Source organism: Adiantum capillus-veneris, chromosome 25 (assembly GCF_014529385.1).
Source record: "Adiantum capillus-veneris isolate H3 chromosome 25, ASM1452938v2, whole genome shotgun sequence".
NCBI classification, from domain to species: Eukaryota; Viridiplantae; Streptophyta; class Polypodiopsida; order Polypodiales; family Pteridaceae; genus Adiantum; species Adiantum capillus-veneris.
The window spans coordinates 26,766,384-26,784,724 of NC_140955.1; positions in this window are offsets into that span (position 1 = coordinate 26,766,384).

Genomic DNA, 18,341 nt, shown 5'->3' on the forward strand with positions numbered 1-18,341 from the left:
TAGCCTCTTTGGCCTTCAACTTAGGACACGACTTGATCAAGTGATCATTGGCTTTACAATAATGGCAACGCATCTTCTTTTTGCCCTTATCACCAGAATTGCCAGACGAAGTACTGCCAGTAGAAGCATTAGGAACATAATTTTTGCCACTCGCAACAGAACCATAAGAAGTGGCTGCATTACTGTTACCACCCTTTCTTTGAGAAGCAATAAAAGCCTGTTCAACTGCACGCTGCCTAGTCCTATTTTTTCTAGAAAGTGACTCTTGCAACAGCAATGTGCATAATGCATCAGACTTGACAACTTCAGGATTTCCTTGGGTCATCAGTCTCCAAGTACTAGCAAAATTCTGGTAGGAATCTGGTAAGGCATCAAGCACAGTCTGCACAAGGGAACTGTCTGAAATGACTTCACCTGCAGAAATAAGCTGCTCATTGATATCCTTGACACTAGTAACGAAAGTGTCCATATCATCTTCCTCATGCATAATCTTCGACTCCAGCTCTTTATGCAGCAAAGCAATTTTAGCCTCATTGCGGCTTGCATAAAGACCTGCTAAAATATCCCAAGCCTGTTTTGCAAATTTTGCTGAACGGATGTGAGGAACAATGGTGCGCTTCACAGACAACGCAATCAATGCATGAGCCTGCTCATCCTTAACATCCCAACGAGCTTGTTCTGCCATAGGAAAAACAACTCTAACAGCTGCAATCCTTGCAGCAAGACCTGCAACATCCTCAACATCGCCTACATCCTCAGAACCAGGACGTACATCAATGCCCTGCACAATGTTCCAGACACCCTTTGACACAAGAACATGTTGCATCATATAAGCCCACATAGGGTAGTTGTCCCCATCCAACCTGTCCTCAGCAGCAAACATCTTGAACACATCTGTGTTGTTGTTGTTAGCCATGGTAAATGCTGCACCTGATGTGAAAACTGCTCGAAAATAGGAGAAACAGAGCGGGAACAACCTGTGCTATATAGCATAAACCGTAGAAGACTATAAGGCACCTGTAATGCAGGAAACGACACTGACAGAAATTCTGCACAAAATGACGAAATAGCCTGTGCAGTACTGCCTATAGTGGAAACGGAGGCCGAAATGAGCCCAAATCAAAATTTTGAGCAAAGTGAGCAGGCGTGTGCTGGAGCAGCTGAAATCGGAGAAAGTGAGCAGGTGTGTGCTGGAGCAGCTGGCGACTAATCACGGGAGGACGTGACCTGCTCTGATACCAATTGTTGGAATTAGGGTTGCAGAGAAACACACACAGCTTGGAGAAGACGAAGGAAGCTCAAGGCACACAATAGAGAGTGTGTTACTTAGTGTGCAATGGAAAGATACATAGCCCTAGAGTGATGGGCGTATATACAATGCACGGGGGAAAAAACCTCCTAAAGAGGGAAAAAATGCCCCGGCGGTCCTAGTGTGTTCACACACATCACTACCACATGTATATGGTAACATCAGAGCAGGTTGCATCCTCTCGAGATTTGTCGCCAGCAACTCCAACGCACGCCTGCTTACTTTCTCCGATTTTAGTGAGCTTTGGCAAGCATTTGTAGATCAACCAATATTTTGGGTTAGCAGAAAGAACAAATTTTGTCAGTGTCATTTTCAGCATAACAGGTCCTTACGATCTTCTATGGTTTGTGGTGTATATCACATGTTGTTTCCACTTTCCTTCTCCTCTTTTTGGGAAGTTTTCACATCAGGACATTATTTACCATGGTTGACAACAACACAGATGTGTTCAAGATGTTTTTTATTGAGGACAAATTGGATGGGGACAATTACCCTATGTGGGCTTATATGATGCAGCATTTTCTTGTGTCAAAGGGAGTTGACATTGTGCATGGCATTGATGTACGTCCTAGTTCAGAGGATACAAGTGATGTTGAGGACGTTGCAAGTCTTGCTGCAAGGATTGCTGCTATTGAGTTGTTTTGCTTACGATTGAGCAAGCTGGTTGGGATGTAAAAGATGCGTAGGCTCATGCATTGATTGTGTTGTCTGTGAAGCGCATTGTTACTCCCCACATTCGTTCAACAAAATTTGCAAAACAGGCTTGGGATATTTTGACTGTTCTTTACGCAAGTTGTAATGAGGCAAAAATTTCATTACTGCGTAAAGAGATGAAGTTGAAGATTATGCATGAGGATGATGACATGGAAACTTTCCTTACTGGTGTCAAGGATATCAATGAGCAACTTATTTATGTAGGAGAAGTCATTTCAAATAGTTTCCTTGTGCAGACTGTTCTTGATGCCTTGCCAGATTCTTACCAGATTTTTGCTAGTACTTGGAGACTCATGACCCAAGGAAATCCTGAAGCTGTCAAGTTTGATGCATTGTGCACATTGATGTTGCAAGAGTCACTTTCCAAACCTATGATGGCACCTTTGGTGCTATCGACAAAGTGTTGGCCTTCATCCAGCAATTTGATGCGGCCTTTGGAGACGAGGGCTTCCCAGAGTTCTCCAAGCTACGCCATGTAGCTATGCATTTCCAAAAATCAGCTCGTCAATGGTGAGCAACGACAAAGCCCCAAAGACATGGAAAACTCTATGAGTTTCCATCATGAAGCAATTCCTTGCAAGCTATGCAAAGGACAAAGTGCTTACTGAATGGTGCAGCTTGAAGCTTCTCTCTCATGAGTCTATCCACAAGTATGTAGAAAAGTTTTGGGATTTACATCTCAAGGCTACTATCTTTCAAAAGATAGACTTTGTCAAGAAAAAGCAAAAATTCCATGTGGGATTATCTGAAGAGATGGCTGACTACATCAACTCTCAACGGCCTAGTTCTATCATCGACGTAATCCATCACACCATGGTTGCTTCATGCATCAATTTCCATCAAGGGGCTAAACGGAATGTCAAGCCCATGGAAAACAAAGACAAAAATGATGCAAAGGGGAAAAGCAATGCTCAAAATTCTTCCCAAGGCATTTCCAACAACAACAACAACAATCGGTCCAAGGAGGAGGGAATTTACAAAAGTGAAAAAAAACTCTCTCCTGAAGATCTTGAAGCTTTTCGCAAGGACCATAAGTGTTTCAAGTGCGGGGAGTAAGGGCATGGCTATCGTTCTTGCCTCAAGAAGAATGCTCGCAATGAGACTCCTAGGACTTCCACCATCGAAGCTCCAAAAGAGGATGCTCATTGCAAAGGAGCATCACTTTCCTATGCTTGGGGAAAGGTAAGAGAGCATGATTCCTTCATCTTGTTTGACCCTGGCTCTACTCACAACTTCATATCAATGGAGTTGGCTACCAAGTTGGGCATTGAAGCTTTTGAGATGGGAGAGATGGTAACGGCTGACATAGCATTCAAGAGACAGCAAGCCTCCGTTACTCCCTTGACTGGGAAGTTGAGGCTTCGTGTCCAAAGCAATGTTGACAAAGAAGAATTTTTCATCTCTCCTCTCCAACATGAGGATGCTATCCTAGGGGCACCATGGTTTGATCGCATGGCTTCCAATATGAAGTTCCCTGAAAGATAGAATCTATTTCACCTACAGGGGAAAGAACATGTATATAGATGCTAGTGAGCATGGTTGCACTATTCTACTTGTAAATCCTGCTGCTTTTGATAAATCAATGAAGAGCTCAGTTTCTGTGTACATGATTTTTTTCAAAGAGTCTCTAAAATATCCTAATGTTTCATCAAATGTAAATGATAGGAATCAAGAAGAGTTAGACTTATCTAATTTTCTAAAAGGATTCCAAAATGTGTTCATTGATGATATCCCTATGGACTTACCTCCAAAACGAGGTGATGATGACCATCGCATTGAGCTCCTTCCAGGAAGCTCACCGCCTAACAAGCCTCCTTATTGAGTCTCACAAGCTCAACAAGAGGAGATCATGAGGCAAGTACAGAATTGGTAGACAAAGGGATGGCGAGGCCTAGCTCCTTTCCCTTTTGTTCTCCAGTCCTTTTAGTGCAAAAGAGAGATGGTACATACCGTATGTGTGTGTACTATTGATCACTAAACCATATCACTATCAAAAACACATTTCCCGTGCCTCAAGTAGAAGATCTATTTGATAAGCTACAAGGCTCTACCTACTTTAGTAGGATTGACCTTAAAAGTGGCTATCATCAAATAAGGATAGTGGATGAAGATATCCTAAAGACCGCATTTTGCACAAGGTTTGGTCTTTATGAATAGCTAGCTATTACTTTTGGCTTGACTAATGCGCCAGCTACATTCAATTGTCTAATGGAGAAAATTTTTAGACCTTACCGCAAATTCACTGGAGTGTTCTTGGATGATATCATCATCTACTCCAAGTCTTTGGAGGAACATAAGCAATAGCTCCAAGTGATTTTTTCAAGCATTGAGGGAGAATAAGCTTTTTCTCAGCCAAAAGAGAAGATAGATCATTGTGAGCATAGATCATCTATCATAGTTAGTAGCATACTCATCTATCATAGAAGATAGATCATTGTAAGATAGAAGTTAATGCTACTGACCCTGACTTTAGAGACATAATGTCAGCCCTTTCTTTGAGGAAGAAAGAGGAAATGATTCACCTTGCAGGATGATTATCTTCTCCACGGCAATAGGCTCTGCATTACCCATTCCATTCGTGAGAAAGTTATGTATGAATCCCATGATCCTCCCTATGCGGGGCATATAGGTATTCAACCTACTCTCCAAGGAGTAGAAACGTACTTCTATTGGCATACCATGAAAGTGGAGATACAAGTAGTATGGAGAAAGACCAAGTATGATAGAGGGAAGCAACCTAGATTACTCCAGGCATTGCCTATCCCAAATTCACCAAGGGAGAGTATATCCATGGATTTCATCTTTGGATTGTCCAAGTCTATTCATGGGAATACAAGAATATGGACAATAGACAATAGGTTTAGCAAGCAAGCACACTTTATTCCTGTCAAAAAGACTATTAAGGCACACCAAATGGAAACTTTCTTCATATCTCATATTTTCAAACACCATGGATTACCAACATCCATCATGTCAAATAGAGATCTTAGAATGATCAGTAAAGGTCTCTTTGAAATACTAGGAACAAGATTGAATTTCTCTTCGGCCTATCACCCACAAACGGATGGCCAAAGTGAGATAGCCAATCTTACGATACTCAGTCTACTCAAGACTTATGCTACCGAATTAGATCAATGCTCACAATGAGAAAAATACTTACCTCTTGTAGAGTATGCCTACAATAATACTGTACATACTTCTATGGGAAAAGCACCTTTTGAGATCATTGAGAGAAGACCTAAAACTCCTTTCCTCCTTAAAGTACATGGGAAGATCTTCGCTGCTAATGAGTATAGCCGTGACCTACAAGAATCTTTTCAAAAGATTAAGGAGGCTATATCCATCTCTCAACAAAGGCAACAAGCTGATACTAACAAGCACAGAAGGGCCTTAATGTTCAAAGAAAATGATTGGATCTTGCTTAAGTTTCCTAAGGCTCGATTGAGGCAAACCACAAGCAAAAATCCTACGGGCCATCCAAAGTATTATGCTAAGCTAGCAAAAAGATACTATGGTCCTTTCCAAATTTTGAAGCCTATCAATGAGATGGCCTACCAACTCAAGTTGCCCAACCATTGGCTCATACACAATGCTTTTCATGTGAGCCTACTCAATCCCTACAAAGGAGAGCCACCAAGTTAAACAATTATTGAAGTCCCTCTCGAAGTTAAAGACCAAGAAGAGGTGTTACAACCCGAGGCTATCCTTCGGCATGAAGACAAGGTACTATGACATGGTAAGATTATCTGATGGTATCTTAATAAGTTCAAAAATTATCCTTTTGAAGATGCTAGATGGATGCAAGGAATATAGATTAAGGATATTATGAACCTTGTCAATGCTTACAATTCTACATTAGAGTAAGAAAATGTACAAGTTTCTTTTAAATGACCCATGTTTTTGTCTTATAAAACTAGTTCTCTTTTTAATTGTGCACAAATTTAAATGGTATGCATGCTTAGAATCATGTTTGTGATGACAACGTCTGTCAAACACCAAGTAGAATTTGTCACTCTACTTTGGGAGAACAAAATGGACTAGCAGACATGCTTACGGTAGCTATGTGTCCCAAGCACCAAATGGATTGGTCATCCATCTTGGAAAGATGTTATAGGGTAAAAAGGGATCCTCTACCCGTTAAGTAAGATTGACTAATGACTAAGGCTTTATCTCTTCTACCTCATAGTCGAGGACAACTGTGATTTCAAGAGAGAGGTAATGTCATAAAATCTAATATCTAACCCACCCAAATGATTTTCTCATATTAAACTAATCATTTAATGTGGGAGAATAAACGGGAACAAGGGTTAAGATATATACATGTGCTTATAGATCTATCTCAACACGGGGCCAATGGTAAAGGGGCCCAAATGAGAGGTGGTCTATCAAAGAGCAAGGCTAACCAATGGAGCATAAGACCTTAGGTTAGCTTCATTGAATACCTCCAATAATTAGAGTAAAATTCCTTTGACCTTAGGTAAGCTAGGGCTGAGCTTGAGGTGGGAACCCGGCCCAATATTAAGGTGCTTGAGGTGCTTTTTGTGCTTGATGACTAAAGTGATTGAGGTGCCTGATGACTCAGATGCTTGAGATGCTTAAGGTGCTTGATGATTGAGATGCTTGAGGTGCTTGTCATGCTTGAGATGCTAAGGTTGTACTTGAGGTGGGAACCCAGCCCAAGCTTGAAGTGCTTAAGGACCAAGCTTGTGGTGGGAACTGGGCCTAAGCTTGAGGGCTTGGGTGTCAAAAAGTCAAGATTCAATGCCTACAAGGAGGGGGTGATCCCTACAAGAGGGGGATGAGAGAGAACACACACACACACACACAAGGCATGCCTAGTACAAAGAAAGCAAAAGGGACACTTGTCAAGTCCCTCCTCATGTTGCCCTCATGGTGTGCATGAAGCCTATTGGTTGGCCACCCAAGGGGTTCAATGATAATTTAGAAGCTTTAATTAATTGTCTTTGCATTTATCAAGCCCTCTCTCTCTCAAAGGGGAAAGGGGGACACTTGTCCCAAGGCTACCCTTATTGCTTGGTATGACTCTTGTTTATGATTGGCTAGTCCTAGAGGGGTCCAATGAGCTTCAAGCATGAGATACAAAGGGGGGTCGACCAAAGCTAGTAGGGGGCTTGCTTAGGAGGTATACTCTCCCACACACTCTCATTGTGCATCATGCAAAGTGCAAGAGCTCTCTCTCCTTCTCCAAGCAAGTAGAGATTTGAGAGCCTACACCAACACTCTTGGCTATGAAATGCAAATCCAACCAAGAGCCATGCTTTAATGCTTAAACTTACCATCTTCTCCATCTTCGTTACTATGCTATTATGTATGATAGCAAGAAGAGTGATGATAAGTGAGGAACTAATTCTTTCTCCTATGAAATGTTTCTTCTTCCTCTTCCCTACCCTCATTCCCTGCTAGCTCTCTCCACCTTCAAAGGTGTTTGAGGTCTTGGGATTTAGGCTTGGGATAGTTAATGCTTTCCTCAAATTTTATGTTATGCTCATGATACATGAAGCTTTCCGTCTTCATTGCATCACCTAGGTCACAAGGAACACAAAGATTGTATTGTAACAAGTCTCTCTTAATGGGAGAAATTATAATACAAATGCCTATTGGAGGGGGGACCCGGCTCCACATAAATCCGGTCCTCAATTGTTGTCATGTTCTCTAAATTCTCTCTCTTGCAAAAGTATTGTTCATGCCAAGCTAACTAAATGCTATGTTTATGTTGATACCCTCAATTATGTTCACCCGCTATACTCACTAAGTAATTTCACAAAAGTACTCTCTCTAATTTCCACTACTCTCAAGTTAATAGGCCAATTCCATTACGTTGGTATCAGAGCATTTGGTTTCTCTTTGCTTGCTTAAGAAGAGAGGTCCTTAAATAGCCTATAAATGGTTGATGTTGTTAATTATATTAGGGTAAGTGGAACTGGGATCTATTATCGGTTTTGTTGAGCCCACTATGTGGGATATGGTGCACAAAGTAGAGAGGTCCTTAAGAATATGGTTTCTCTTTTCTTGCTTAAGAAGAGAGGTCCTTAAATAGCCTATAAATGGTTAAAGTTGTTATTTATATTAGGGTAAGTGGAACTGGGATCTATTATCGGTTTTGTTGAGCCCACTATGTGGGATATGGTGCACAAAGTAATTTCACAAAAGTACTCTCCCTAATTTTCGCTACTCTCAAGTTAATAGGCCAATTCCATTACGTTATGTAACGCAGCCTCGCAGTTTTGTCAAGAAAGGACAAGAAAATAAAGTGTGCAGATGTAAAAAAGATTTGTATGGGTTGAAGCAATCTCCTCCTGCTTGGTATGAGAAATCTAACACTCATTTGGTCAAACGAGGCTTTCGTAACAGTCCAACAAAAAGCACATTGTATGTAAAGCGTGAGAGTGATGTACTTCTCATTGTTGTTATGGATGATTTGCTGATCACTAGACTAAATGAGAGACATATTGCTAAATTTAAGACTGATTTGAATGTTACTTTCAAGGTGAAATATTTGGGGTTGTTCCATCATTACTTGGGTGTCCAGTTTAAGCAGTGTGATGATGGTATTGCCTTTTGTTAGAAAATCTACATAGAGATATTGCTATGTAAGTTTGAACTTGAGGATTGCAAACCTATTGCCAGCTCTCATTCACCGCATCACTCCAGAGGGGATTTTTTACCATATACATGTGGTAGTGATGTGTGTGAACACACTTAGGACCGCCAAGGCATTTTTCCCCTTGCTAGGAGGTTTTTTCCCTCATGCATTGTATATACGTCCATCATTCTAGGGCTATCTATCTTTCCATTGCACACTAAGTAATACACTCTTTGTTGTGTGCCTTGAGCTCTAAGCTGTGTGTGTTTTCCTACAACCCTAATTCCAACAGCGACAACCTGCTAACATTGGCAGCACTACCGAGGATATAATCCTTAGGTGGTTAGTGACCTAGTCGTATTCATAGCCTTCTTTTCTAGAGATTTGTTACCCATTCTATTTACACCTTAGCAATGAAGCATCTAGACAAAGGGTTTAGTGCTTGGTAGAGGCTAGAGGTCAAGGAATTGTTAGATCTACTTTTCAGAGGCAAAGAGAGTTGTAAGTGAGATACAAAAGTAATTTCATTCTTCAATTTTCTCAATGCTTTGAAAGTATTGTAATCCATTTCACCTTCAAATTGCACTGTTTTGTTTGTTTTTGTTCATAAATTCATTTTGGTACCTAGGAGTAGGGTAAGTAACATCTACCACCATCAAATTTGGGTTGAAAGATCATGGTAAAGATTGTCGAAACCCACATTTTGGCAAAAGAAACCATAACTCTGAAAAAGTGGAAAATTTGATGGTCAGAGCATACAAGCTGACCAAAACCCAAAAATTTGGTGTCAAAGGGTATCAACAAACTCACAAGAAGCAAACTTAGAATTTTCATCCAGTTTTGTGGAGGAACATGGATTGCAATCCATGTACCTCCAAGGTTGTTTGAGCAGAAACCGACATCATTTGACAAAGTGTTGCTTCCAAGCAACAAAAGCCAGAACCTGGAGTCAATTTCACATAAAAACACACTCAAAACAAAGAAATTGGACAATACTTGCAAAAGCTAAAAAATTGACCAAAATTTGGGGTTTTTCAACTTTTAGTAAACCAAATTAAAAAAGGTTTAGGAGTTAGCATCTATAAGGCATAGACAACCCAACTGACCAAATTTCATGCCAAAATGTTGGATCGCAATCCATGTATCTTTTCATGATTTTTGGTTGAGAGTTGAGTAGCAAGTAGCTAAAACCATTCAGAACATTTTTTCGTAGAAGGCACATTAGCAAAACGTTGAAAAAAGTTGGCCAAAAGAGCAAAAAATTAGAAATTAGTCAAAAACTGCAAAGTAGACACAAAACTTCACTTTTGATTGACAGAAAGTGATGCAAATCCAAAAAGTTTTTGGAAGTAGTTTGCTCAAAACATAAGGAACCAACAGGCCATATTTTGGGCTCAAATCTAATGGATCATGGATCTTGATCCATGTATCTTTTCTGAGGTTTTGGACGAAAACTATACTAGCTTGTAGCAGAGGTCAGTGTGAGAAATACTTCCAAAATCAAGGAACTAAGAGAGTTCAAAAAGTGGGTCAAAAGGGATAAAAACACCTTAGAGTCAAAACTACCGAGACATGCCTAGGGTTTAACTTTTGATTGACCTAAACTAGTCAAAATCACACAAAAAGCATATATCTAGGGTCAAGGTACCAAGGGCAAGTTGTGTGTCAAGTTTCATCACCTTCTGTCATAAAGATACATGGATTGTAATCCACGTTCCTTTGTCACAAGTTGAGATCAAACTTGCACCATAGCTAGAGCTAGTCACAAGGAGCCTATTGGTTTTTTTAAAATTGAATTTGGACTTGAATTGAGGGTTCTGAAAGCAAAATTGAAATTTTTACCAAAAGCACGATAAATTTTGTTGATTCTAGATTTTTATTAGTAGAATGACTATAAACTCATAGCCACCAAGTGTATTTTGTATGGATTGCAAGGGCTAGAGATGCGTATCAAGGTGACTTCAATTTGAAGATTTGGGAGCAACCAAAGTGGTAATGCATTAGTGTTTTGCAATAGTGTTTCTTCTTGATGTATTTGCGATCATAGAGATTATATCAGAGTAAAAACCCTGTTGTAGGAGACCATGGTAGCCACGTTTCCATGAAAGGGAGTGTGAATCAAGGGCCGTTGCCAACGTTAGAGTCAATTCTTGAGGAAAGTTTTTCAGATACTTCTTCCTAGAGATCTTACACCTACATGGCTAAGGGTTTTAAAAGTGTGAGTTTCAACATGGGTGCAGGACCATCCAAACCCACACCAACCATGTCATAAAATCTAATATCTAACCTACCCAAATGACTTTCTCATATTAAACTGATCGTTTAATGTGGGAGAATAAACGAGAACAAGGGTTAGAATATAGACATGTGCTTATACATCTATCTCAACACGGGGCCAATGGTAAAGGGGTCCAAATGAGAGATGGTATGTCAAAGAGCAAGGCTAGCTAATGGAGCGTAAAGACCTTATGGTTAGCTTTATTAAAGACCTCCCAATATTAGTGTTAAAATTCCTTTGACCTCAAGCACAGCCTCAAACTAGGCTGTGCTTGAGGTGGGAACACGGCCCAAGCTTGAGGTGCTTGTCGTGCTTGCTGACTAAGGTGCTTGAGGTGCTTGTCGTGCTTGCTGGGTAAGGTTGTTAAGGAGCTTGAGGTGCTTGCCGTGCTTGCTGGGTAAGGTTGTTAAGGAGCTTGAGGTGCTTAATGAATAAGGTGCTAAGGTGCTCCATGACTAAGGTGCTTGAGGGGTTAAGGTGTTCAAAAAGTCAAAGCATATCCCTACTCATGTGGGGGTGAGCCCTCTTTGTAGGAGCTAGAGAGAGAACACACACACCCTCACACAAGGCAAGCTTGGTGCAAAGAAAGAAACTAGGACACTTGTCAAGCTCCTCTTCGTGTTGCCCTCATAGTGTGCCTAAAGCCTATTGGTTGTTCTCTCAAGGGGTCCTATGATAATTTAGTTAATTTAATCAATTGTTTTTGCATTCATCAAGTCCTCTTTCTCAAAGGGGAAAGGGGGACACTTGTCACAAGGCTACCCTTGTTGCTTGATATGCACTAAGCATGTGATTGGCCAAGCTTGAGGAGGTCCAATCAAGTGCAAGCTAGTGCTAAAAGAGGGGGTCGAACAAAGCAAGGAGGGGGCTAGCTTGGGGGATATACTTTCCCACACACACACACACTCATTGTGTGAGTTGCACATTGAAAAAGCTCCATCTCCTTCTCCAAGCTTGTAGAGAAGTTGAGAGCCTACACCAACACTCTTGGCTATGGAATGCAAATTGAACCAAGATCCATGCTCCAAATGCTTAAGCTTGACATCTTCTCCATCTTCATTACTATGCTATTATGTATGCTAAGCAAGAAGAGTGATGATAAGTGAGAAATTATTTCTTTCTCCTATGAATGTTTCTTCTTCCTCTTCCCTATCCTCATTCCCCACTAGCTCTCTCCACCTTTGAAGGCCTTAGGACTGAGGCTGGGGATGGTTAATGCTTTTTACAAAGTCTATGTTATGCTCATGATGCGTGAAGCTTTCCATCTTCATTCATAACCTAGGTCACAAGGAACACAAAGATTGTATTGAACCAAGTCTCTCTTGATTAGAGAATCTATAATATAAAAGCCTATTGGAGGGGGGATCGGCTCCACATAAATCCGGTCCTCAATTGTTGTCAAGTTCTCTAAACTCTCTCTCTTGCAAAAGTATTCTTCATGGCAAGTTAATTAAGTACTATGGTTATGTTGCTACCGCTAATTAAGTTCACCCTCCATCTTCTCAAAGTAGTCTCACAAAAATGCTCACTCTAGTTATCCTAATTTTACTATTCTCAAAGTTCATAGGCCATTTCCATTACATTCCATGAAACTATTACACTTGAAATATCATTTTGAAAAAGAACAGAGTACAAAAATTTACAAAAACGATATGGTTCGCTAGTGCGTAAAGTTAGAAGAAAGACCTAGTGAGTTCAAGGACATAGTGCATGTGGATTATAGTGGTGGTGATCGATATTTTGATGACTTGTGCAAAATCCCTAAATTGTGGAGAAGTGGATATTGATAGGCACCAAAGATAAAGTTGACATAGAACCTAAAGACAAGCCACCAAAATTCAACATTCCTATTGTGAAGCTAAGGTTAGTGAACGAGACGAGTCGAGTTGACACGGACAACACTCATGTGTGGTTGTACAAATAAGATAACAAAGAGAAGATGCTCCATTATAAGTGCCAGACGAGCCCTACATTGGAGAGTTGTCAAAGCAAAATGCTTGTATGTTTTTACATACCAAGAAGGCAAAGATATGCATGTAATCATGCTTGATAAGTATGGACACAGATACTTTGCTATAGATCGTAAAGACATGGAGAGATATACGTACTTTGGAGGATCACTCCATCAATATTTTATCACTCCTAGAACATTTAGACGTACTGTCTCATAGATGGGGCCAGAAACAGAAAGAGAGTCATTTCAAAATTAGGGTGGAAGATTCATTTAGTCGACCACAAATTTCAGTACCGAGACCAATGGGATCTCTAAGTTCAAGGGTTCTAATGACCACACATAGGGGCATCAAATCTCTAAGCACAACTCATACCACGAGTGTTCCAGATACCTAAACTGAAGCAAGGGATGTGCAACTAGACAAGAGAGCAACCAAGAGAACTCCAATCTGAGTTCCTAATGGGGGGGTATGAAGCAAGAGACTTCATTTTAGGAGAACCGTGGGTTATGAGAATGGTAGCCAAAACATGATGAATGTGACCATCTCAAGTTGCAAAGTGTGCTGCCAAGAAGTACAATGGGTCGCGGGATCCATATGCACATGTCTCACTCTTTAAGCAAGTCTTGAGAGCTGAACAAGTAGCGAATTTCCATACTCAGTATGAGGGATTTAGGTTAACTTTGGAAGGAAAAAAACTGACATGGTTCCAACCATTGGATAAGAAAGATTTCCTAAACATAGAGAAACTCTTGCAAGAGTTTACAGAATAATTCGAGGGGAATCTAGTAGAACATTGGTTTCCCAAATCTATGCTTTCAAGCAAAAAGGGAACAAAAAGGTGAAGGAAGCTTCACTTTGCCTGAGGGAGTTACAGAGTTACCGAAAGATGAGAGATTATCAGTTCTCTTCATAAAGGGCTTGAGAAATAAAACTCTCAAAGAGAGATTACACCTGAAAGCATGCACCACATTTGAGCAAGTCACTAGAGGAGCGTCGTATCTAGTTGAAAATTGCAAGATTTATGGAGAGGTATCAAAAGATGCGGACACAACGACTGGCAATGCCTCTTCAACCACAAGTGAATCCATAATGTAGAGGAGTGTTCCAGCTTCAAATGCACCAAATGTTGATCATATGGTCGAGGAAGTGATCAGACAAATGAACCATAGCTATTGACAAAATTTGAACTTGTGACAACAACCACCACAAGCTGCTAATGTACCATGAGCCCTAAAGTGGTGTGCAATCGAGCAAAAATACACCAACCATGAGACAAATGAGTGTTTTTACAACAAAACTAATGTGAGGGAGAGGCAATATGGACCTCCGAGGGTGCAACCTTTGCTGCCACCACTACGGTACCAAATAGGCCCAAATAATACAGCACCAGAGGGAGATAAGCCACAACCAGTGATGGGCCAATAGCCTCCTTTACCTCTCAAGACAATAGGGAAATTGTTTCATATATGCAGTCTTTAGAAGCACTCATGAATCTACAATGTTGCCATCAATTTTGTATTATGAAGAGCCATTGGAAACCTATGGGAGAGAACTGAAGGAAACGTGTATGCTAACAAGACTTGTCATTCCTGGATAAGCTCAAACAAGGCTACAAAACCTTCATACATTGCTCAGCCAACACAAAATCATTATATAATGGATGAGAATATGCTTATGTTCATATCGAATCAGAACTACAGACCTAGAGGATATCCTCCTAGGACAAGACAACCAATGGGGGCACAACAAGCTGCTCAATCAGAAGGTCCTTGCTATGAATGTGGATGTAATCATTGGGCACGGGTTTTTTTTCACAAAGGTGAATGAACAAAAAAATTGGGTTTTGCGAGGTTTGTGGGATAGATCATGTACTTCCAAATTGCCCTAAGAATCCTAAAAACAAAGAAAAATAAAAAATAACCAAAATTGAGCGCAAATGTGATTACCAAAAGTTGAAGTAAACCTTGAAAGAGGTTTGGACAACAAAAATGGAAAGTAAAGAGAGATCTGACACCGACAAATTTGACGCACCCTCTCACTACAAAATGTACATGATACAAGACAGAAAGATCATAGTTTAGCAGCCAATGAGGGAACCTATGGAATCAGGAACATCCTATGATGGACATGAAAATGCCAAATGCATTGACTTGGTTGAACCAAAAGAGGAACCAACGTTGGCATATATTGCCAGGGGTTTCTAATCACTGAGCAAAAAAAAACGAGCAAAGACACATTCTGAGCAAGTTCAAGGGTAAATTCACACAAGAGCAACAATTGTGAAAGAAAAATAATTTTCTCATGCATGTTATTTTTAGTACCACAAATTTGTTAATTGATGGACACAAATTTATATTTTAGAACCATTCATAAAATTCATAAAATTGTATACTTGACACAAAGTGCAATTCTAGGTGATCCTCTCCAAAATAGTCCACCAAAAATTTGGCATGTACATCTCCCAAAAAACTCAACACATAAACTCCATAACCTACGATGCTATTTGAGAACCTCCCAAAGCATGAAACAATTACTTTTGTAAGTGCAGATTGATGCAGAAACTCATGGGCAGTGGAGTCCAATCCCAAGATTCTAAAAAACAGAAAGTAGATATGCTTGCAAGGCACGTTTGCTATCACGTCTTTGAAAATCCTCACACGAGCACCGAGGGAAGTCTGCAAGTGTGACAGCATATGTAACACCTTTCTCCACTGACCCAGTTGTACTAACATGAAACACATGTGATACATTGGGGACCACGATTACCTTCCTTACTAATTTGGCCGCCATTGTTCTTCCTTGCACAATCCTATCTTGAAAGTCTCTTGTAAGTTTTGATCTCCATCTTACAAGTTTGCCATCCCTAAAGCCAAACTTGATATTGTTCTTTATCCAATAACTACACAAAAACTTGTCAATATTACTCGATCTTTTTTTAAGGAAAGCTCAAAATACTTTAGGGATTGTATTGTGTATGGAAACCCTAAACCTAACACTCTTATTTGGAACAGACATAATTAGACCACCCGCCCTTGTTTGAAACATCATCAAAGTTTTGGCTAAACCTAGCGAAGTTATTTTCTACCTTGGCGGCGGTGCACCTCTAATGCCTACGCAGGGATTGCAGTGTGTGTGTGTGTGTGTGTGTGTGTGTGTGTGTGTGTGTGTGTGTGTGTGTGTGTGTGTGAGTGTGTGTGTGTGTGAGAGAGAGAGAGAGAGAGAAACACAGAGCTACTGCCGTCGTCTAATCTAGCAAAGATGAACTATATCACTCAATCTCTCTCAGCTGCACAATGCAATATCTCAAGAAAAAGAAGAAGAGCACGTCCACTGTGGTGAAGTGGCTAGCAGGCATGCCTTTTTAAGAAAAGCTAAAAGATTTAGCATCCACTATCTTCCTTTGGAAACCCATAGTCTTTCCAGCCTTGGGCCTCTTCACGTAGCCGCCGATAACTCCTAGCAGAACAGAAGCTATAAGGGCAAATATGGCACCTGTCATTGACCCCAGTGTTGGTGGCAATGGAAAGCTCGGTGAAGAGGCGACGACAGCTCATCTTTGCTCTCGCCATCTAATCTGCTGAGATAGCATTGTGCAGCTCTAGGAGAGTGAGACTATAGCCGTTCAAAATCTGTTGCCGCTGTCTAATTTCTCAACGCACATGTTTACCTCCCCCCTGCTACTATGCAGTAATTGGTTTGCTACTGCAACCAGTCGGCACCGGTGCAAAATGGTTGCAAGAGAGAACCAGTTAGTCAAGCATGTGATCTCACACAGGTTGCGAAGCAGAAAGGGGAAGGTTTTTTTTAACCATAAATTGAAGCAATGCCTTGTGACGCCATACAAAAGAAACATTAATCACATTTCATCACATTTTACATGAAATGTAGTTAGATAGCATTCTAAAGCCAGAGTCAAGTCTCACCTGCTTGCATTCCTCCTTCTTACGACAAGCTCAGACCTAGAATGCCGCCACGTCACCATCCCAATTGCAAGTCGATATTTTTTTTCGGGTCCGTTTTCAATTGTTGAGTAAAAGACTTATTTTAACCCAAAAAATATACACAAAAAAAGCCTCTGATTTTCTCCTCGAGTCTGACAACTATAGAAACTGTTCCCATATGTTACTCCAGTAGATAACTCAATAGTGAGGAAAAAATTAGACAACCATGGAAAAAGAAGGATTAGGAATGGTCTATGCCATGGAAAATTTTAGACACCACCTCGTACTTGGTGAACAAACCTTACAATGTAGGGCATTTATTCGATGGATGATCATATTGCTTGAGTTTGATTTCACCATGGTAGTCAAAAAAGGGACTATACATCAGAGGGCTGACCATTTGTCTAGCTTGACTCATGGGGAAGCATCGAAGGGAGTTAACAATGTCCTGCACGACTCTTATCTACTCAATAACAAGATGGTATTGAGGTGGAGCTAACATGTCATACCTTTGCTCACCATTGGGTCATTGCAAATTGAGAGGTAGTCATCAGTCATTGAGCAGACACGAACACTTGTGCTAACATCTGACAAGGGAATGATGGACTATTGAGGCTATGTATAGAACCAATAGATAGAAACATGTACATGAGCCAAGCTCATGTACAAACGACAGAAATTCACAATGAAAAAGCGCAAACATTTCAACAATTAATGTGACTTGGTGTGTACTGGCTTAACATAGAACAAAGTATTCATGACTACATTAGTTCATGTGACAATTGAGCAAACATGTTGTTGGGGTGGTAAAGCGGAATGTCCGCACCTAAGTGTTGGGCGGCCGGAGACTAACCGTGAACTAAGATTGACCATTCACTCTACATAAAACAATAAGGACTCATGACCCTAACACTATTGTGTTTGGAGTCCACCCAAACATGTGTCTCATCTCTTTTTCTCTCTTCTCCATTGATGCACACACACACACACACACTCTCACATGCGCACTTCAACTGGTATCAAAGCTCAGGGATTGGGAGCACCATTGGAGCTCAGCGGGGAAGCAGGCGGAGAAGGAGCAAAAACTGCAGCACGTTTTTGCAGATCTATTTTGGCCTATCAAAACGTCTTTGTTCAAGACAATTTTCATTGTTTCAAACTGGTTTTTTGTCCTCTTCAACTTTGCAAAAGAAATTTTTCTCAAAATCTTTACCAATTTTGAGATACGCCACTCAGGCCGCCTGTAGGTCGTAAAGTACAACCTGTAAATTTTTACAGATCTATTTTCACCTATAACAACAGCTCATTTCATGTCCATTCTTGCTTTCCTCAACCTTTCTTGTGTGGTCTATAACTTTGCAGAAGGAAGTTTTTGCAAATTTTGTACGGTTTGAGAGATATTCAGGTCAGACAGCAAGGTGGTCTACCTTCATCGGTTCTTCAGCGTACAAGTTTTTGTTGCATACTCTTTCTACAATCTCTGTCACATGCATATTTGATATAAGATCTTGAGGGTCTGATAAATCAGACAAACGGCCGC